Raw genomic sequence first — 22,571 nt, 5'->3', positions numbered from 1 at the left:
ATACTAATATTTATGAAACAATAATTGGCAACTAAATCAACCAAAATAAATTAAAAAAATGTTTAATAGTCACGTTTGTTATTGTAATATCTACGTAAATTTTTCTAAAGAAAAATATTTATGAAAAATAAATGGCAACTAAAACAACCAAAACAGGTTAAAAAATTGTTTAATAGTCACGTTTGTTATTGTAATATCTACGTAAATTTTTCTAAAGATTTTTCTTGTTCATCGTTTTTACTTCTGGAGCTGAGAAACAGATAATTAAGGTACATATTATCTTTTGAGGTGTCTGTAAATTAACAAAACAAAACAATATATTATTTAATATAAGTAAGATGAATATAATGAAAATGTTAACCGAAATTTTATGATGTCTAGTGTCAAATAAACGGTGTTTAAATGATGTTTTGAGCAAAAAAATTGAGATTTTTTTTATTTATTTTATTGTAAGAATAAGGCAAAAAATCGTAAAAGAATTTAATTAATCTTTAATTTTGTTCATTAATTCCAAACGGAATCTTAAACAAAATAAACTGTTTCGCTGCATTTGTTTATATCACATTCTCCTTTTTCTTCTTCTTCTTCTTATTATTATTATTATTATTATTACTATTATTATTATTATTATTATTATTATTATTATTATTATTATTATTAAATTTGCAAAGAAACTATAAATTAGAGAACTTAGAAATTAGAGGCTTTCAAAACATGGACTCAGTAGTGATTTCATTCAATTTTGTCTAATAGAGAGAAAAATGTGATTTTTTATTCTTTTCTTTACAAATACGCATTTGAGGTAATAAGCCAATTTTGTTCGTTTTTGAACCTGAAATTTATTTATTTTGTAACTTTGTCAAGAATGAAAAATTACTATTTGGTCTGGAAAGGTATTATTTCTACGTTTTTCAAGACGTTGGAGAGTTTTTTACCTAAATAAAACGAGCTGAGAAATCACCTAACTTGGTCTAAATTCAAACATAACATTTTTCAATTTTTACGAAGGCAGAAACATAATAATTTCGCAAAAAGTAACAGAATAAACAAAATAAAACAAGAATCCGTCTTTTGTCGTGTTTATTTGTTTTACAACAAACTGATAATTAATTAATTTGCAAACAACATATTCATTTTTTTGGCCAAACGTCGCGTCGATTTTGAAAATAATTGTTTTACGTGTCCAAGAAAAAACATCAATCTTTAATTTAATAGGAAACTCATCTTGAAATCGTTGATTTTTTTGAAGACATCCTTTAGTAACAATTTTAGTTACAGACAACTCGTATAATCTAAATTATAACATCAGAAACAGAAATGTGTTTTCGTAGTTTTTAACACCAAAAAGTTGAAGCACCGAATAAGAGTTGAAAATTAAATAGTTTCTGAGTCCTGGCGTATGCGCTTTTCACCTCGAAAGCTCTCCACGATACTAAACATCTTTACTCAAGCGACAGCTTTTACAGCAACAATCAGTCGTGTCTCTTATTACATCAACTTGTAGTTGCAGCTCACACAGAAATAAACGATAACTATACAAGTATTTACGAAAAAAATGGGAAAAATTTAGGTTAATTAAATTTCACGGTTCAAAAATGAATTCTCCGATCACGTTCCAGTTTGACAAGACACAAACCTGATCCAGATTTGCGTGTGAAACACGGCAAAAGAACAAAATTTGCCAATGTAGACAGGCAGCATATTCAAATCGGAGCGGTTGTTTGGTTTTGCGGTTTGCCTTGATCCAGAGTGATGACAGATTTTTTCCAAACAAAAAAGATAATGTGCTACAAACAAATGCGCGAATCTGGACCCGGAAACAACTTGCAAACGGCTCTACGGTTCGTTGAAATGTCTTAGTTACGATGCAAGTGGAAAGTAAATAACTGTTGAAAACATAGTTTCCGTAATTATTGTGCCGGTGAAAAAATAATGAGACGGTGGGAAATCTTCAAGTTCAATTAATGCTATAGCCTGTTTACAAGTGGTTCAGCTTGATAGTTAACAATGCTGGGTTTTGTGCTGTAAAATATTGTCATTACCGCGACTGTAACTTGAGAACTCTACAACTGTTTTCTAATGAAGCTTTGTCATATTTGTGATGTATTTTGCCAAGTAAATAGTGTTTAACATACAATGAAACGAAGGAAGGAAATATAAGTTTAGTAAAGACGTTTCAATTTGCAACTCCCATCACAAGTTAAACGCAAATCTCCGGACAAAGCTGATTTTTACAGTGGGCTGTTTGTATTGGTTTTGACCAATTAATTTGAAACATTTGTCAGTCCGTGCTTCTTTGATATGTATCTTTTGCGCTAATTAAACACATTTTTTAAATGCTTTAACGACTTTAATAATGTGAATAGTTTGAACGGTCAGATAGATTGTTATTTATTACAGCAATCAGCGGCTGAGGCTGGTTGTGTCTTCTTTTACTTTTATCACAAATTGTGGGTAGGTATACTTATACGCTCATTCATATGCAATAGAAATGGACTCGTAATTATTAATTCTTTGCGCTGGGATATTTATATTCAGAAAAAGGTAAATATAAAACGGTTTCTTATTAATTATTTATAAACGATCATTTCTTATTTTAATTCAGCGTTTAACATTGCATTAAAGCCTGCTTTTTCACATCTACTTCCTTTATAATAATTTCGTTCTTATTTTATAATTATATTCTCAACCTAATTTGTTCTTTGCGTGTACATCCAGCGTAGTCTTGTTAAATTATGAATGACGTGCACTTTGGTTCTCACTCACTTGCTTTCATTCAGAAATACTCATAACTACTTATATTTATGCAATTATAATTAATAAATGTGCATGTTGTACTATTATAAGAGGGAGATTTGAATAACATTAATTTTTCTTTTTCCCATACAGCTGTAACTTGTTTTTAATATGCAACTTTTATTTACTCAAGAAACGTTGCCAACTAAGATTTTTTTTTTGAAAAAAATTCCAAACTGTGCTGCGAAAAAAAAAAACGATACAAACGTAGTGATTGGACAGACTTGGAACTATTTTTTTAACATCTCACTTTTTAGCCAAACTTTTAGAATCACTGGTTAGCACATGCGGAGGATGTGAAGAAAAAAACAAACTTGTCATTTGTTGCGAAATAAAATTTCCTGGTGCTGGAGACAAGTTGGTGAAAACGCCAGTTTTTCAAATTAATAGTCAATTAGCACTTGCCAAACAGCAGTTGATGGGAGTATTTTTTGCCTGCTGTTTGAAATCATCACGACTCAGCGGGCACATTAATAATGTAAATAAGTAACTAACATGTTTCAATTAGTACTCCTCTTGGCATCATGAATATGTATTCGAGAAATTTCTATTTTTAACCGGGAAAATGAAAAATAAAATTTTTGCTTCCTGTAAAGCTTGTAATGTTTAGTATTTTTACGTAGACTTGTAGCGACAAACAAGGCCGAACAGGATTAGCAAAAAAAGTTAAAACAGCCGGATGCTGTGAAAGACCTGTTTGAATACAGTGCTGCTGGCAAGAGCTACTGCTGTAGAGCAACTTCAATCTCTAGTAAATAAATATATTTTCCACTTAGTTACACCGTCAAATAGATGGGACTAGCTCTGACTTGCACTTTCATGAAATCAGTTTCCTCTGCTTAATTTTGAGGAAGTGCTACTATTACAGACACCGGCAGTAGTTAGTTTTTTACCGCAAAAAGCATCCAATTTATTGTAACAAATGTGGCAAAAACAAGACATTCTCAATTGATTACAAGACTTCCTCCGAGTCTTGTAGGTTTTTATTATTGATTCCTATTTCAATTTTTAATGGTTGTGTTTTCTTGTTTATACTTACTTTCTGCGAAGAAAGTGCCACAAAAGTTTCATCTGTCTTGTTCAGAAGTAATTTGCCGACCCTCACGCTCATCGAAACGAAAATCCATCCAAGACCGTTTTGACAAATAATAGAATAGAAATTGCTATTTTATCTTGACATTAATGCTTCATAACCGGTAATTTATTGCAAACCACGTTGAGAATGCACATGGGGACCCTTTACCTCCTAAACTACACGCAAAAAGCCCCAAATTTAAAAGGTGCAACCCTTTTATGGCGACATTTTTTCCGGGCCGCGTATAAAACGATTATTTATTTAGTGAAATCGTATGTATTTTTGCATTTATATTAGATTTTACCACAATTCCTCAAACGTAATTCATTGTAAAGCGCCGGGGATTTGCCCGAATTTATGTCATTCGAACGTTTATTTGGAAATTGCTTAATGGGTTATCTGACGTAAAACACCCATTTTGCGTGGGACAAATGTACCACATTTGAAAATTCTGTACAACGTTTTAAAACAGTTATCCTAATCAATCATTCACAAACCCACAGCAAAATCTGCTGAATTATTAAAATAATTATTATTTTGCTGCCAGTTTGATATGAATAACGTTTTCAGTAAAATTATGTTTATTAATTATTTTATTTCCGCGTTACAACAAATTCATGGTGGAATGAATTGTAATTTTTACATTGCAACATTTAATGAAATAATTGAACCTAAATAATCGTGATCATTTCATCCATTAACAATAACTTGGTTTAGTTTTGAATAAATTGGGCAAAATTGAGAAAAATGTGTGTTTGTCGTTAATTATTTCATCAACCTGGTGTGCAGCCAATGAACCGTCCTTCATTATCTCGATTCGTAATAAAATTAATTTCGTCAGGATTTCTAAAAAGCGTAATTTCTGAAAGCTCGAGTTTTTGAAGCGCACTCTTAATTATTTAGGTTTTAGAATGTTACTTAAATTAATAAAGTCGTTTAATTAAAAATGAAAGCACATCTGGCGGCTTACTTTCAGAATATTGCGATGTGTTTGGTGGAAATCCTGCGGACGCTTAAAATCTTCCTTAAATGAAATAAATCTTCATTTAGCCGTCTGTGTTTTGGTGACGGCTTTACGTTACGTCCGCTACCAGACCCATTCATCGAATCTTCTTCGGTCATGGTCTGAAAAGAGACGGAGGAAAAAAGGCGTGCTCCTAAGTGTGGAGTTAGATCGCCGAGATTGAATGAACTTTCCCATCATAAAAGCAAAAAAACTAGTCACCCAAGAACAGGTGTAGTCTGATCTGCTCTAGAGTGAATGGCTTTTTCATTCCATAGGCGTAGGTAGACGCTTCCAACATCACGTAATGGGATTCTAAATTGAAGGGTTGCAGGCTGGGAGACTGGCGGTATTGGCTCCAAATGGAGGGCGATACAGTTGCGAGCTTTTGCAAAACAAGTCCCAATAATTTAAACCCGAATTTTGCAGTTTCCTCTATAATGAACGCTGCATTTTATTATTACAAACTGCGATGCGATAAAACTGCGTTAGCAAAATATATTGACGAAGGAAATTATTCGTTTCCTATGCATCCCGATTTATGGACATTTTACAGCGACATAAATAAAGTGAAAATTTAAAATATGGCACAAATTACAGGCTTTGGTGAATCTTGATGAATAAAATAAATAGAATTTCGGAGCAACTGAACAAATATAGTGTTTTTTAAATTAATAAAGCTCTGACAACTTCCTACTTTTTCCTAAACATACAGTATCTATCACATAACTTGTAGTAACCACTAAAATAAAAAGTCACCAAAAATATTCTGATTCTAGCTCATTATAGTTCATTCTAGCGAAGAATATATACAGAATATACAGTCACGATCAAAAATAATGACACTCTTAAAACCGCTGTCACTAATCTTTTCGATTAGTAAATGTGTATGTTTAACTAATTTATAAATCAGCTGAATATTTTGTAAACTAGCTGTTTAGTCGGCCTTTGGCTATGCGGCCCGATTGGTAGGGGTGCCATTCTTCTTGATTGTGACTGTACCTACATGTCCCTAAGGGGATACTTTTTTGTTGGGCAAATAAGCAAACCATATTGCTTTATAGTAATGTTACACGTATAAAAAACTGGTTTTTTAAAAACTAGTAAGAAAAAGAGCACAAATTATTGACTAATGAACCACATTTCATTTTATTAGTTTTTTATTGTCGATTTCTATAATTAGTACGTGAAACACATGGTTAGTCATAAAAAACTCTACAGTATGTTTTAATATTTTTAAATAACGACAAAGATTTAAGTTTAGAGACATACTTATTTAATTCAAGGATTAAGCTAAATGTCAGGAGATGAAAAAAAATGAAAATGACACTAAATTTACTGAGTGAAGTTGTAGTACACGTATTAAAATTATTAAAAAAACAAAGTTGTTACATGACACATATTTTTAAAAGGTGAACACGTATCGAAGAATAAAAATGAAAACTGATGCAAATGCCATCAAGAAATGCAGAGTTACTTTTTAATACTATAATCCCTCCACACGGCCAACTAAACCCTGTTTTCCGTGACAAAAGTCGATACAATTTTAATAAATAAACTTGTATAAATGTATTATTGTTACTGCTGACTAGTTTATTGGCGTGCAGCTGTTTTGTCGGGTCCGTTGTGTGGGAGTTAATTTCCACACCTGCTTTAATAATATTGATTAACGTTAAACCTCATCGTTAATAACGTAAAAACTGGTCTAATTTAACCATCGTTACGCTCACAATATGTGCACAAACATCTTATTATTATTTAAGGCGACGGGCGCTATTCTAAGACCCGGAAAGCCGACCAAACTATTGGCAACAACCTCTCAAGTAGTTCCAGGTCTTTAACTCCGGACTAAACTGCACTTGCAAGTAGCAAAACGCGCGAACATCAAAACTGTCTTGAGAACTTAAAGCAGTTTATGATGTAGCTATTCACAGCGACCACGCAATGCCCTCTGGGCCATTATTATTGTTATTATTTAGTGACAATTTGCATGGGATTTTTGAGCAACTTCTTCCCACACGGACGCAATTATTGCTTCACACTAAAAAGTGTGCTAGCAGTAGTTGGTGTAACCTGTGGGGGCGAAATGCTACGACCGATACGTGGATTTGTAATTTTGGAGACTTTCTCAACGGACCAACGACCTACCGACGCGGGACTGTTATTGTCGAACTTTATTGATAGAAGGGAAATTTATGATGTTTGGTTGTTCGAAAGCGCACAGTTGGACGAAAACTCGCCAAGATGGTCGCAGACATTGTTTATTGCCATTAAAAACAACACAAAGACCTGCAATTCCTATTATTTTCCACAATTGGCTTGAATGTGTTACAATTATTATTGATCCGACTAAGAGACTTTTGAATCATTTAAAGGGCGGCAATGGACTCCAAAGATTACTTCGAAGTTACTTAGAATTATTTTTTAAGCCAAACTTCTCTAGGATTCTTAGCTTTTGTAATAGATTTTAAAAAAAGATTGTTTTCGTCAAAAATAAATCAAATTATTTCAAAAACTAAGCAGAATCGATTATTTTATTTGCACTTAAGGCGAAATTCCGTTCTGTGAGAAAGACCGGCCCTAAAACCAGTTCACTGATGTATCATTTGTCACTGAAATAAGTAATTGACCAATATTAAAATTTCCACCTCTCTATAGCGGACACCTCTCCACAACGGACAATTAAAGGTTTCCCATTGGTGTCCGTTATTGGGAGATTTTACTGTAGTGTACTCCATACAGTGAGTTCATTTATTAGGTTGAGATAAATTCTTACGGAAAAACGAACTAATTTTACAACAGCAAATTTAGAACAATATTTAGGTTCAACAGTTAATTAACTTCTTTATAGCGTAATAGATAATTTTAAATTTTTTGACAAAACTTAGTTCGTGTTGTTTGTGTGTTTCTGTAATGGAATTTCTTGCAATTATCTTCTTATTTTTTTCTGTAGTAGGAATTATTATTAAAAATTTTTCCTAAATTTCTGTTTTTGTACCTTTTTACACCTAAATAAGGTTTTCAACATCGTAAAAATTCGGTCTTAATGATAAATTAGAGAGGATATACCAGATGTTTCTTTTAATAAAGATGCTAAAAACAAAATCTAAAAATATGGGACGTACAGATGTCTGTTTTTGACTGACACATTAGTTTACAAAATTTTTATTTGAGTCACACTGTCTGCATATTAAAGAACCAAAAAAGCTGGCATTGAAGTCACCATTTTATAAACATTCTCGGTGGGAAAATTCGCTTCACCTTGCAGGATCAGGTTGGCATAAAAGTGCGATTGCTGGTGATAAATATTTATTCGTTTTTGTTCTTTCGAAATAGCTCAGTTTTTGTGGCGAAAGTAAGAGCTTATGTGAAAATGCCTTTTAACGGGTTCCGTAATTGTCACCAAGTGCGTGATGAAATCCGACCATGAAATACAATAAGCGAAAAAATGCGCACTCATGAATTTATGAATTGCAGCAGGAATTTCTCAGCAGTATCCATTTTCTGATTTTTGTAAGTGACGCCACTGAAGCTTGTCTGATCATGGCCTTCTGGATATACCTGTCGAGCAACAGTTTGAAGAGGTGAACAGCGGAAATGACGTAACTGCGGATATCGATTTTTCTCAGACTTTATCATGACATAGACGCCTGCATCCTCTTTGTAACTACATGCAACAGATAAATTTGATTCCCACCTACTTAAGTCTATTATATTAAGATAATTAGCTCGGTAATTAAACTGAATTAGATGGATGAAGCGAATGAATGGATTTTTTCTCGTTTTTTCTGTTCACAGCGTTATCGGTGCTAGTGCATCGGTTGGTTCATTCGATTTTTAATTAAATGTAAAATGCGTGTCTAAATTCAATTTGTTTGTATCTCAAATTGAGATCGCATCCATGTAAGCGTCCTCTCGACAAAATTTATTTGGAATTACGCCTCTCCGAAGACCTACATCCCCAAATCCGATTGCCTGCATATCCCATTTTGACTCCTTAGTTAATTGTAACTAATGGGACGAATGTTTCACCCAATTTCATAAATCACACGTGTTTACATGCGTTCAACCTCTAAATATTCCTAGTCAAAGAAAACGCATTTGTTTGCTGTCCAAATTCAATAGCTGCCCAATTTTCAAACAACCATTTATAATTTCAACTTACGAACAAACTACAAATTGTCATCGCTTTATAAAGTTTCTCTTTACAGTCGCGCTTTATTAATAGTTTATGTGGATCAAACAAAAACAGCTCGAAGATGGTATTCCTCACTTCTTTGACACTCTAGATGACTTTTGTAACGGAGATTAATTCTTAAAGACTAATTACGACAAACAAAGTATACATTCCCTACATTCTCAAGTTAACAAAGAACTCTTGGAACACGAAACTGTTGACGTCTATACTTAATTTGCTTTTGGTGTGACGACACAGAAACCGTACTGGAGATTCCTCTTCTTGTTACAAATAGGCATCAATTTTTTTACTTTTTACACCAAAAATTGCAATTTACAAAAAATCTTGCTATAAAAAAATAAAAAATTAAATTGTATTATTTAAAATGGACTGAAACAATTCTGTAACTCCTTCGGGGCTTTGTTCAAATTTTACAATTTTTTTTTCTCGTCTACCTGACCAGGGCCTAACAGAAAAATGTTTTTCAAGCGATTTTATGTCCAATATCTTATGAAATTTACTCATCCCATAAAACTTCGAATATTATGTAGTTATAATAATACGAGTGTGTAAACACACGCTTAAAGTCCGAGGGCTGTCGTTATGCAACGAGCGAATGCGAGTGCATAAGTGTTATTAAAAATTTTTTGTTGGGAACATTTTAATTTAAAACACGTTGCTATGAGTAGCGTGTTTTAAAATAGTGAAAACACGTTGCTATGGGAAACGTGTTTTAAAATAGTGTTTATAATCTTGGATTCAGATATTAAATAGAAGACTCAAAATTTTACCAACAAAAAATATTTTGACTTCTTTGTTTTTTTTTAATTTCGAACCGTAAATCCATTATGCCGTGTTTGTACTGCATTGAATTATTAAAACACTTTGTATAATACAACAGACAGAACTTTTTGCAAGACTTTAAGGCTTTTTGAGATTTTTCTTAGTTTCCTTTTGAATTGGCATTGTTCAGAGGCGACTTGGATGTTATCCACCAACTTCGAATCCTTTTACTTGCGCGAGAATGTTGTATGATTTATGATTAAAGAAAGTCCATCTACATATTGCAAAAATTTCTGCGAGCTATTGTTGGGGCCATAATTGTGTGAAATAAGAAAAAGTCGCAATTTCGACACTCGTAATGGGTTTTTCAAACGCGAATTTAAAATGGAAGCCACTCTTTTTAATTTAATAGGTCTGGCGGAACGACGTAAAGTAATGAAAATCTTCAAATGCATTTAAATTTACGCATTGGAACATTAATTTTTCTAATTTCGTCTGTAGGCATAAAATGTTTTCACCGGATTCAATAAATCGGAAACCGCCGAGACCGTGTCCGATTTAATCAGAGGGAAAAAGCTCGCAACACGGCAAAAGAACATAAGTTTCGCTAAAATTTGATTAAATCGAATTTTTCTCCAAGTTTGCAATTTATTCGGAGAAATAAGTAGATACTGCCGATTTGGTGGAAACCGAGTTCATGTTGACATTAGTTTTCCTGTTTACAATCGCTATTTGGTTTGTGTTTATTTTTGGTTCAGCTGCATTTGAAGCTGTAAATTAATGAAATGCTTTGTTTATCCTGTCTGAAATTATAAATTGTATATGATTTTCAGCGATGTTACATATGTTACTGGCCTATTTATTCCGCTTTAAACGGGCATCAGGCAAGGACGAAATGAGGATTTATTTTCGTTACTTCGTGCACCTAATCGATGATCAAATGGAGAATTATTAGAACAACTAACACATTCTGCTCCCATTTCTTTCCGCTGTGTTGATACATTGTGCGCGGTTTTGAACCACGCAGAGGGAATTTGTTGTTTGTGTTTGACAAGATGTAAACACGCCGTGTTATTTTTTCATTTGTTGCTTGAATTATTGATTTTATCTTTACATCAGCATTAGGACTGCCGCTCGTTATGCCAATATTTGTACATCTAGGTCCTAGATCAAGGAAAATAAATACGCGCGCTTATTACAGGGAAGAGTTCTTTTATGGTTCAGAGCCGCTTTATGAAAGTTTCTCCAAAACTTGTAATTTAATTACCGAAAAGATAATAAGACCATTTTAATTCATAGAATTTTCCAAGACCTCACTATGCACATTTATATGATGGGAATATTCAAAGGCGATATAGTCCATGATTGACATTTCAGCGTAACTTAATTAAACTTTTTAATTAGTTTTATTTGCATTGAAATTAACTTTCGAACTGAAACGATCTCATTAACACGTCATTTGTTTCATAATTGCTCCGATTTTTGAAGGAATCTTGTTCCAGACAAATGGAATCGCGTGAATGGGTTTATCGGACATTAAGACTGCTCTTCGATCCATAAAAACTAAATTAATTAAGGATTTTTTATAACGTGAAACAACCGAAAGCTTTCCGAGAGCAACAAACCGCAAGAGACGTCCAAAATATTGGCTGATTCACATTCAAACCGTACCTTAACCGCATATAAATTGTTTCAAATCGCAACAAAAAGAAAACAATTTTTTCACTTTACTAGATACAAAGCTGCAACAGCAAATTATTGCAAATTTGCCTCATGAATTCATAACGCGTTCACCTAATCCATTGAATGGGGAATCGTCTGCACTTCAACTAGGCAATTTGCAAATATTTGCAATAAATGTGTTTCGAATAAGAAAATGCGCATGCTAACGAATATGGCAGTTTGGGTGTTGATTTATTCGCCAGCTAACTGCATGGCACACGAGTCAAAAGGTCTTTGAATGGAATAGCAATAGTTTGAATAAAAGCAATTGAAGTTAACTAATTCACTAAAAGAGCTCTATTTTCTGCGAGTGCAGATATAGCCTGCACTCGTCTCTCTCCAATGCAATAAAACTGTCCCAAGTAACTGAGAGACGGGATTTCAATGTCCCATAACTTCGGCAGAACAGCAATGCGGAGAAATTGAAAAGTTTCCAATACCTTCGTTAAAGAAAACGTGATTGAACTCGATATTATTAAGGTTAACTTTAGATATTTTTCCAGAAACACACCATCTTTCAGCGTTTCGCTCCACGCCAATTATTGATGATTACGTTTTCGATTAGTTTTTGTGAGTGCTGACAATTGAGAAATCAGGAAACTAACTTATGGTTCAACACACTGCGAAAGCAAATAGTTTAAATGTCAAGACAAAGCTAATGAATTAGCGGAGGATGTGAAAAAAGTTGAGTGGGTTTGCCTCTTGCCGGGGATTTCAAGCGTGCGGTGTAATATGAATTAGACTTTAAGGACTAAACCAAGGAACTGTAAAATTGTGTACAAAGAGAATAAAAAATTAATATCTTCAACATTTATATTCTAACGAAAAAAGAACCATAAAACTAGAAATTGAAACAAGTCGTGTGAAAAGACGACGACACAAATTACACTTCTTTTCGCGCTTTCAATCAACGGATTAATATTAAAACTGTGAAATTGAAGACGAAATCTTTGACGATGAAGCTGTCACTTTATTAAATTAGCAAAAAAATGCCGTTAGATACATTCGATGAAACATGAGTGTTGTTTTTCACAATATTTGCTGATGTTGTCTTTGTGCTGTAAATTGTTTGGAAACATCAATTCTTTGTTTTTCTCCCCGGTTTCAATTTGTTACAGTTGCTGAAGAGTCGTTGTTATTGGTAGTGTTGCCATTATCCTCTTAATTTTGGGTTAATTGATGCACCTGTTACTAATAAAGCACAGGAATTCCAGAGTACACATTATACGCCAATATGCATTTGTGTTTTTTGTGCAAGCATTTAATAGAGTACCCCTATGTAATTGCCATAAGGGCGCATTAATGTTTTTACACCCATGTTTCAAATTACCATTACAATTGTCAAGTTAGAAATTTGCGCCAATTCTTTCAATTGCTGTAAAAATATACTGTTTTTCTGTTTTTCTTGAAAAATATTGTTAACATACTTATTTAAGAATCACGTATTTTCTATTGTTCTTCATATTTGTCATTTCCTCCTCCTTTCCCTCACTTTGGTGACTCAGAACAACGAACAATTGATGTTGGGAATAATTTACTTAACTGTGAAATGCAAATATTTTTCTTTGTTTATAAAAAAAGCACAGTTTGTTAGACTCCAACGTTTACGGCAGCTTAACAATGAAATTTTATTTTTACAAAAAATACTAAATTTAAAATTACATATTTATATAAATAAATTCTCTGTTTATTTGTAAAGTAACAGTTCACTAAAAAAAACCATTGGAGCTTATAATTTCTCTCAAACGCTTTTCAAGGTATTTTACATTTGAACTGAAATTTCGTTAGGAGCAGTTTGTACACAGAAAGAAATTTCAGGAATTTCAGCAATTTCAGTCTTAGAGGAGTTTGTTTTTTCCTAATAGGATAGGAAAAAATTACCTAAGGAATTGTTCAGTAAAAGTTACTACTAGGACATTATAACTTGTGTGGGTGGGGCAACCTTATCGCGCACCCAAGAAATTCGCTACTTCTAATGAAATAAAAATCCTAAAATTTTACACACCAGCCTGTACACAGATAAGGACCATTCTCGATTTTTATTAAATTTTTTTCTTAATGAATAAAGTCGTAGCAGTTTTGTGAGTTTTTGGGCACTAAAGTTTTTAGACCAAATGAATTCTTATCTGCTAGCCCATCGAACGCTGGTATCAGAATTATAAATTTTTACTTGGTTGGTGAAATAATCGGTCTTTTTTATTTAGACGCAAACCAGACGCGTGATTTATTAGAAGATGGTATTATTTGCCTACAAAGGGATCAGTTACCAGTAGCCGACCTCTCTGAAGCTCCTTATTTACAGTCTTGCAATAAAACTGATGCCTGCATTGAAATATTCCCACGAAATCTTTTACAATCTTACCTCAATTACAGTTCACATTGTCACCTAAATTTACGACGCCAAAAGTAGCAACTTATAAATAAAAATAATTTTTAAAGTTAAAATGAAAAAGTGCGTTTAATTTAAAATCTGATTGTATTTTTCTTTGCTAATTTCGTAAACAATTATCTAAAGTGAATACGCGTGGTTTAGTATAAAATTTAGAATTTGACTTTTTGGTCGAAAATTACTTTTTTTTAATTATTATTTTTATCTGCAAGTGAAAAATTACCAAAAAATTAGAAGAGATACCTTTCGAACGTACAGTCAGTCGTGTAAAATGCAATATTTTTTATTTAATTAGAAATCGCGATTTTCTTAGGTGCCCACCTAGTCTAACTATATACAAGTTTAGTCATCTTGTGGAATAAATTTTCGAGTCTTTCTTTTTCAAAAAAATCCTATTAATCGTTAATTCGTCCATTAATTCGTTTCCAAAGTTAGACTGTGTAATTGTTGAAACATTCCATCCACCAGTAAATTGTGGAGAGCAGACCGCGCCCTTGCAATTCCGGAAAACTAATTAAAGTCTAAAAAATTCACGTGATGTTTTTATTTCGTCCAGTAAAACGCTTTAAATAAGAATTAGCTCCCGGATCGCTAACAAATTTCTTTTTACGGTTTCAGACTTTAACTTTTACCGTGCAAGCCCGTGAGCAAATAACAAATAAAGCTCGGGAGCTTTGTTTATAATGTAGTTGCTTTTTCGCTAAATTCGAGACAATGTTTGTGTAAAACCTCAAATTTGTTGCACAAAATAATGTTAAGTAATTTAGTAAGTTTGGTAGTTGGTGGTATAAACCTGAGCATAGTGTAGATCCTCTTTCATGTGGTTTTCATTGTTTTCCGACGAAAGTAAAACAACATGCTTAATACACACATCGAGTGAATACATTTGCCAGTATGTACACGCTGGGATCTCGTTTTTCGGTTTCAAATTAATGAAATTAAATAAAGTGGGGTACGTACTAATTACATCCACCTACGTGCTTTAAAACCTCTATGCAGCGCTTTACCGAATTCAGCGATTAAAAACTGGAATTTCGCTTCCAAGTGGTTATTTTGCCCGCGTTCTAGTAACAGAAATACTTTAGTTTCGCTGAATAGGCATGTATTTTTAATTCAACCTATTTGATTTTTACTAGTTTGGTTCTCCATCTAACACTCTCTTGTCAATAAAAGCCCGCGGAACATGGAAGTGCTTTAATTAATTAAAATTCTGTTCATTCGAGTAATTAGGGAAAATTTTTGGAGCGTATTTATCCATAATTGCATACGTGGTTATTTCGGATTTTAATTGACATTCAAATTTTATTTGCATGAATTCCTGCGACATGCATACATTTTAAATTACTCATTTATACGCTTAACTAGCCTTCCCATGCCTAAACAAATTCACATTATTAGCATGACTTGCTTTGAGTTTAATCCACTATTCAAACTTTTATGAGATTTGCAAAAATCTGAATCTAGTTAACAACAATAAATACCCGTAACATTAAATGAAGCAGACTAAATCAACATGCACTGCTGTAAATAATTATTTATTTTATACAATAATACGCTCAAAATATTGATTTTTGAGCCGTTTTGTGTATTGTTAGCTTCATAAAAATAAATGAAAAAATAATGGATAATTGAACGTGTTTATAAACGTGGACATTTTATAAATTATAATGGTTTAATACAGTAATTATATTGAATCAGCAATCATTGTTCTGTACTTTTATTCCAACTTTTCCACTTTTCGTATTCACACTAACTGTACTGGGTGGGGCAACCTTATCGCGTACCCAAGAAAATCGCGACTTCTAATGACATAAAAATCCTGAAATTTTACACACCAGCCTGTACACAGATAAGGACCATTCTCGATTTTTATTAAATTTTTTTCTTAATGAATAAAGTCGTAGCAGTTTTGTGAGTTTTTGGGCACTAACTGTTAATTTAACTACAAAGTTTTTAGACCAAATGAATCCTTATCTGCTAGCCCATCGAACGCTGGTATCAGAATTATAAATTTTTACTTGGTTAGTGAAATAATCGGTCTTTTTTATTTAGACGCAAACTAGACGCGTGATTTATTAGAATATGGTATTATTTGCCAACAAAGGGATCAGTTACCAGTAGCCGACCTCTCTGAAGCTCCTTATTTACAGTCTTGCAATAAAACTGATGCCTGCATTGAAAAATCTCAACAAAATCTTTTACAATCTTACCCCAATTACAGTTCACATTGTCACCTAATTTTACAACGCCACAAGTAGCAACTTATAAATAAAAATAATTTTTAAAGTTAAAATGAAAAAGTGCGTTTAATTCAAAATCTGATTAGTATATTTCTTCGCTAATTTCGAAAACAATTATTTGAAGTGAATACGCGTGGTTTAATATAAAATTTAAAATTTGATTTTTTGGTCGAAAATTACTTTTTTTAATTATTATTTTTATCTGCAAGTGAAAAATCACCAAAAAATTAGGGGAGATACCTTTCGAACGTACAGTCAGGCGTGTAAAATGCAATATTTTTTTATTTAATTAGAAATCGCGATTTTCTTAGGTGCGCGATAAGGTTGCCCACCTAGTACTAGTACCTAGTAAATATTACTTTTCTTGGTAACTTGTGCATAATTTATTGAAGGGAACAGAAACTTTAACGGGGCCTTGCGTTACCTTTTCATTAGTCTAAAAATAGTGATTTTGTTTGTTTCTGGGTTAACAAAGTTGGAATAAAATTTTAACAAGTGGGCGTAAAAATTTATCGTACGTTTTGTAATAAATCAATATGGCTGAACAAAATGGGCGTCTGCCAATAATTACTCTCCAATTTCCTGCTTGTGTCGGTGTTATGATTGAGTAGAACCACGACTGTTAGATTGAATATCTCCATCTGCATAGTTTTGCTCCAATTTTTAAACCTGATATCGTGTAATTGTTATTTCAAGAACTCAATTTTTATCAAACCGATGACGTGGTTTCTGAATCATAGACTCAGATATTGAACTATAGATTAGAGTCATAAAACACTGTAGCAAGTGACTAAATGGCTTTAGTTTTATTACTGTTCTAGTTAATAGGATTCCTTTTACAACCAGGAGCCAACTATGGACTTCCCTAAGATATAAACGTCTTAAAACCGTGCATCCGACACATGGCTCGAGTATAAACCGTAAAACATAAAAACTTATATTCTGGGAGAGTGGAGATTTTGTACTTTTGCTTACAACCGTCATAATGAGAACATTAACGGCAGCCGAGGAAAGAATAGTAGTTTTTCAAGTGCTAAGCCATTATTAACAATTTCTCAGGAACATGGAGCATCATAATACAATACAATGCCATAAATATCGTGTCTTGAGAAATTCTAACACTTTTTTGGTGAAAGAAACCAAACATGTCCTCCCATTTTAATTTTATAGTTCCCACGAGATTATCGGTTCCTGGCGCTCTAATTAAGCCAGATAACCGGAATCGAAGCAACGACATTGTTTACGGATTCACGAACTGGGAAAAATAAAAATCATGATTTATTTCCAAAGCTGTAGAGAGGGTTTGATCACTTTGATGACACACGAAATACTTCAAATTTTGATATGGATCGCTGGATTAGAGATGGCATTAAAAAATGAGGGTATTTCAAATTTCTTTCACGAATAAATTCGGTGGTGCTAGATATCTAACCAAAACACCATTCACTCCATAAACAAATAAAACCAATTAGGAATCCAATTTACACCACCATAACGATCAATAGTCGTTCAGCCTATATTACACGCGAGTCTCTAGTGGTCTATAATAAATTAAAGGACAATACAAGCTAGTTACGCGGGAAGATAAATATGCGGTAGTTTCGAATCTGGCCGCCAGAAAATCTCACAAAATTTGCGATACTTTTTATGCTTGAAACTGTATTATCAGAGTTTGCCGTTCTAGTTAGTCCTTTTGTTAATCAAATAACGTCGGGCTTAGTGGTAGTTATCTTTGTATCAGTTTGGGCAAGTTCGATTCCAGTCTAATTTATGGTTTCTGTTTCTTAAATACATTTCCGATGTGTAATGCAACCATGAGATGATTAATGCCTTACAATTTCGGCGCAGCAAATTCAATACATGCTAGTTTTATAATTAACTGGCACAAAATGAATTTTAGATCGGTTTTTCCGCTGTTTGTAATTAGTAAAATAACGCATCATTAGGCAAAGTGATTAATTTAAATCATTTATTTAAATAAATTTAAATTCAGTCCATATCAAAAATAATGATGGCTGTTTTGTCTGCAATTTTTGGCACATTGTTGATAATCTGGTTATTGATTGGGTGATAAATTGCGTAATCAATACAACGGAGTTCCTTACTTTTTGATCATTTGGCGGTAATCTGTGCTTTTACGGATTCGGGCAAGTTGCCTGGAGCGCTTTCGTCTCAGAAACCATAAAAACACAGCCACAATTTGCAAAGCGTTCATTTTTGGCGCAAATATCATTGAAGATGAATGAAAAAGTAACGTGGGTGTCGAAATAAACGTTATTTGTTGTAATCGGTGCATTTCCGGCTGCTGAGAGCGGTAATTGGTCAGTCAACCTGGCTTCAGAGCAAGATCCAGTGGCTGGAAGCAGTTCAGCTGGATGCTGAGACGACTTTAGCAGAGAAAACATTAAAAACCTGTCCTAGAAGAGAAGGAGCTGAGATTAACATAATACGCTAGTGTGGGAACGCACTTGTGAATGAACTTTTGAGGCCACTTTTAATTATCAACTCGTCATTAAATTTATTCAGTACGTGGACTTTTTGTCGTCATAATCGAGCCCATTTTGCGATTGGATTAAATCGGGGCTGTGTGCTAGGTTGCGGTTGGCATTATACCGTCAATAAAGTAAAATCTGATGATGGTAAAATTAAATCACCTGTCAATAAAGCAGCAATAGAGGAGCAATTTACACAACTGCTACAAAGTACATTTGCGCTGGAAAATGGCCTTTTTCTGGCCTGAAAGGGCGAGAGAGACGGACAGACGTCAACTTTTGAAACAATCGACCTCGTGGAGTGAATACAATTTTAGACACAATTCTCTATGGCAATCCACATGTGCCCGACGATGTAAATTGTCAAGCAAGATGAATCGCTGAAATTAGTCGGACGAAACTGCATTGGTACCTCGTATTATTAAAACACCAGCAAATTCGATGATTACTAACGGCTTTGCCTCTTTTATGAAATTTTTGATTAATCGTAAACTTTTTTCATCCGCTTTGTACACCAACGCTCTATTAAAATAAAATGTTGAAAACACGTTAATATCGAACATAAATCCATGTGACAAAGCGAACATGAGCCCAACATACGGCTCCAATTTGCCGATACTTTTTTGGCGAGTCCATGCAATATCTGGTTTTTATCAGAGGCTCAGAACACGTCACCAACATATGTAAGTATCATAACGAATGTAATACAATATTTTGATTATCTCCCGCTTAGTCTGGAACGATGCTGCCCCCAGCTTCGGTGTAGACGGTTTATTTTTAATTTCGGTATGCAGTAGCGCTCTTGTTTTATCACAACAAAACATCGCTGTTTTAGTAATGAAACACTGCATTAATTTATTGTTGCACGTCGTTCAAAATGCTGACTTTCCATTATGGATGCGGTAGCCGACACACAAACACATCTTAAACGTTTACCTCTAAACTTAATTAATTAAACAATTAAGAACACATCCAAAATAAATAACGAACTCACTACATTCCATTGGATGGGACTCTTAAAATATGCCATCTTTGCTGGAACATGTACCGGGTTCGTCAAGTTTTACACTCATGCACTTTACATCTCTTAGAAGAGAGAAAAAAATTATGAAATAAATATTTTCTACTGCACTGATACCCAATCATGCTAGGGGAAAAATTTTTTTAAATATTATTTCTCCAATAACAAAGAAAGAAACCATTTGACCAAAAAATCACATTGGCTGATTTTGAAAGTTTTTGAACTTTGAAATTGAATCCTCTGTCAATAAATGTCAAATATGTCAATTAATTTCTTTTAAAAATTTCGTTAAAATTGTTACACTGTGCAGGAAAACACTTATCCGAATTGGAGACTTAATGAATGGGGAATGGTAATATTCGATGTCTAAATGCCTATCACTAGCTATGTGAAGCGGCATTTTCTGATTTTACATGAAAAATTCACAGACGACTAGATGAGAATCATTTAAAAACACACTGTATACGTTTTTATTCAACGATTCCACTAAAGTCAGGCTTAATTAAAATTAATTATTATCATTATTATTAATTTAAAAAAAACTAAAATCCATATTTCAGTTATCTATTTATAGAATAAGCAAAAACAACTGTTTGACTATTAATTTTGCCTTGTAACATTAATCGATGGGATTAATGGGGATTGGGGTCGTTTTGTGCCAATCTATACAAAGCCCACCGTTCTAACAATAATCACAATAATTGTTAGGCACAATAAAGTTGCGTCTAAGTTACGCAAACTAACAAACTTACGTAGTTACATAAAAGACATTACAGTCACAACAAAGTCTTAAATTAGGCAACTAGCTTCAAATATATAATCTATTATTACGTTTAGCTAAGTTGGGGGTCTTCACATGTATAAATAACTAAATGTCAACACTGTTGTATCTGAAATAATTCCTGATGTTCGAACGAATTGTGGCGTAACCGCCGTTTTCGCCTCATCACGATCTCCAGATATCAAAGCTTTTTTGCGTTAAAGCTCGAGCAGATCAAAGCTTTGCGGATGCCGTAATGCTCAATTATACCACACTATTTTCTACTCAAGAATGAGCGAATCTTCGGGAATTAGTGCAGGAATCATAAAAGCATAAAATAGTTTTTGGACGTAATTACGTCCAGGACTTCCAGCTAAAGTAGTAGTTGTAGCATTGATACATATTTGAGTGGAGTAGTTAGGAGCAGGTTAAAAGTCGATAAACGTTAAAATATTTACGACCAAAGTACATTTATTGATTAAAATGTGTCCATTATTCCAACGTGAATAACCTACATCACTAAATCAATACTTCAACGTTTAAATTACGTATAAAGGATTTTTTCTTACTTTCCTTTGAACTATTTTTTAATTTAAGAACAAGGACATTAGCCGACGTTCAAACAATCGCCACCCCTCAATTTTAACGCCAACACGCACCTGACCCTTACTAAATTATGACTTTCGAACGTAAACGACCTGGATTAAGTGGGAATTAATCGTTTTTCATCTACTTTTGTATTACGTCATTATTACTAAACTTCCACATTTTTTTTATTAATTTTATACTTTATAACTCTGGAGGGTTAAGCCGATCTTTTTTTCCAATTTTAATTTTTTGTGTGTACCCCTTTGAAATATTAATTTTCATTTTGTACAAGCGGGATTTGGTGCCGAATTTTTAGTACGTACGAGCAACAACTTGCAAACAAACATATCGAGTTTGCTCATTCACTTTCTGGTTAATTTTTAATTGTGTTCATTACCGGACGAATACGGCGCAGGATATAATTAGTGAAAGTTAATGTATTAACAATGAGAACGTACGTTCGTTTATTTAATATGGTAATTAAATTCGAAATAAAAGCAGCTGGAGACCAAGGCCAGCGGGTTCACATATTGGCAGTTTTTTGAGGTAAAAAATGCATCATTTGGACCATCTAAAATTATTTTCCATTTTCTAAAGTTATTTATAGACCGATTTTTTCAAAATTTGGTATGTACTTTTTTATTACTTAATTTTTGAAGAAAAAATTTTTTTATTTGACATTCTAGGAAAAAAAACTCTCTGTACGTTTGAAGTTATATTTTTTTTAAATTTATTGCCGCTTACAGATTTTAAAAATACTAATTTGTTTAATCAGAATATGGACAAAACTAAATGTATTAAAATTGCAAGAATCGCTTACAGTTTATTGTGAAATGTGAAACACTGTTCACACTAACTCCCCTTTTCACATCTGGTAAGAGCGGCGAGTTCTATGATTTTTACTTTGCTCCTTTATATTATAGGGTTTATACCTGCGTAGTGTCAAATACGGCTCTACTGCCTCAACTTTGGAGCTGTGTATACGTAGAAAAACTAGTAGTACCGAATATCCAAAAAATAAGCTAACCGTCTACTTAGCTCAGAATTTGGCTGTGGTGCTTCACCTCCTGGGGCAGTGACCATGAGGACATTGTTAATGAAAAGCACAGAGATAGAGAACTAAAAATTAAAAATTGTGAGATTTTTATACACATTTTATTACGAATACCCATGTATAGTTGACAAGTATTTATGGTGAAAGTGAAAAATCGACAAATAAAACAAAACCAAGCCACAATTATTATTAATAAATACAAGGTTAGTTGCCAAAAAAATTTTTTTTGTTTTTTTTTTATTTGGACCCCAATATAAATTGAAATTGAATTTTTTTTATTTTGTATAAAAAACTTTACATACCATACTTATTAAAACAAAAGAGAGAAAGAATTTGAAAAAATGACACTTAAACCTAGATAATACCTAGATATGTATTTTTATCTGTGGTTTTTATTTGAATATAATGTTTATTATTATTATTATTATTATTAAAAGTTAGTAAACATGCTTGTATCCATATCTACTCTTT

General features: G+C 33.1%; 1 protein-coding gene and 1 long non-coding RNA gene across 7 annotated transcripts in view; one reads left to right on the top strand and one right to left on the bottom strand.

Moving 5' to 3' along the window:
* The window catches only part of sns (sticks and stones), a 286,545-nt gene that overhangs the window by 215,899 nt on the left and 48,075 nt on the right, over positions 1-22,571 (top strand). The gene's annotated exons all lie outside the window — the stretch shown is intronic.
* On the bottom strand, positions 18,205-18,964 carry LOC135267895 (uncharacterized). Its single transcript, XR_010336276.1, has 3 exons — positions 18,840-18,964; positions 18,654-18,775; positions 18,205-18,602 (listed from the first exon to the last, which is right to left on the bottom strand). It is a non-coding gene; the product is annotated as an uncharacterized LOC135267895 (long non-coding RNA).

This window comes from Tribolium castaneum, chromosome 1 (genome assembly GCF_031307605.1).
Source record: "Tribolium castaneum strain GA2 chromosome 1, icTriCast1.1, whole genome shotgun sequence".
Lineage (NCBI taxonomy): Eukaryota > Metazoa > Arthropoda > Insecta > Coleoptera > Tenebrionidae > Tribolium > Tribolium castaneum.
This window is presented reverse-complemented; position numbering and strand designations above follow the sequence as displayed.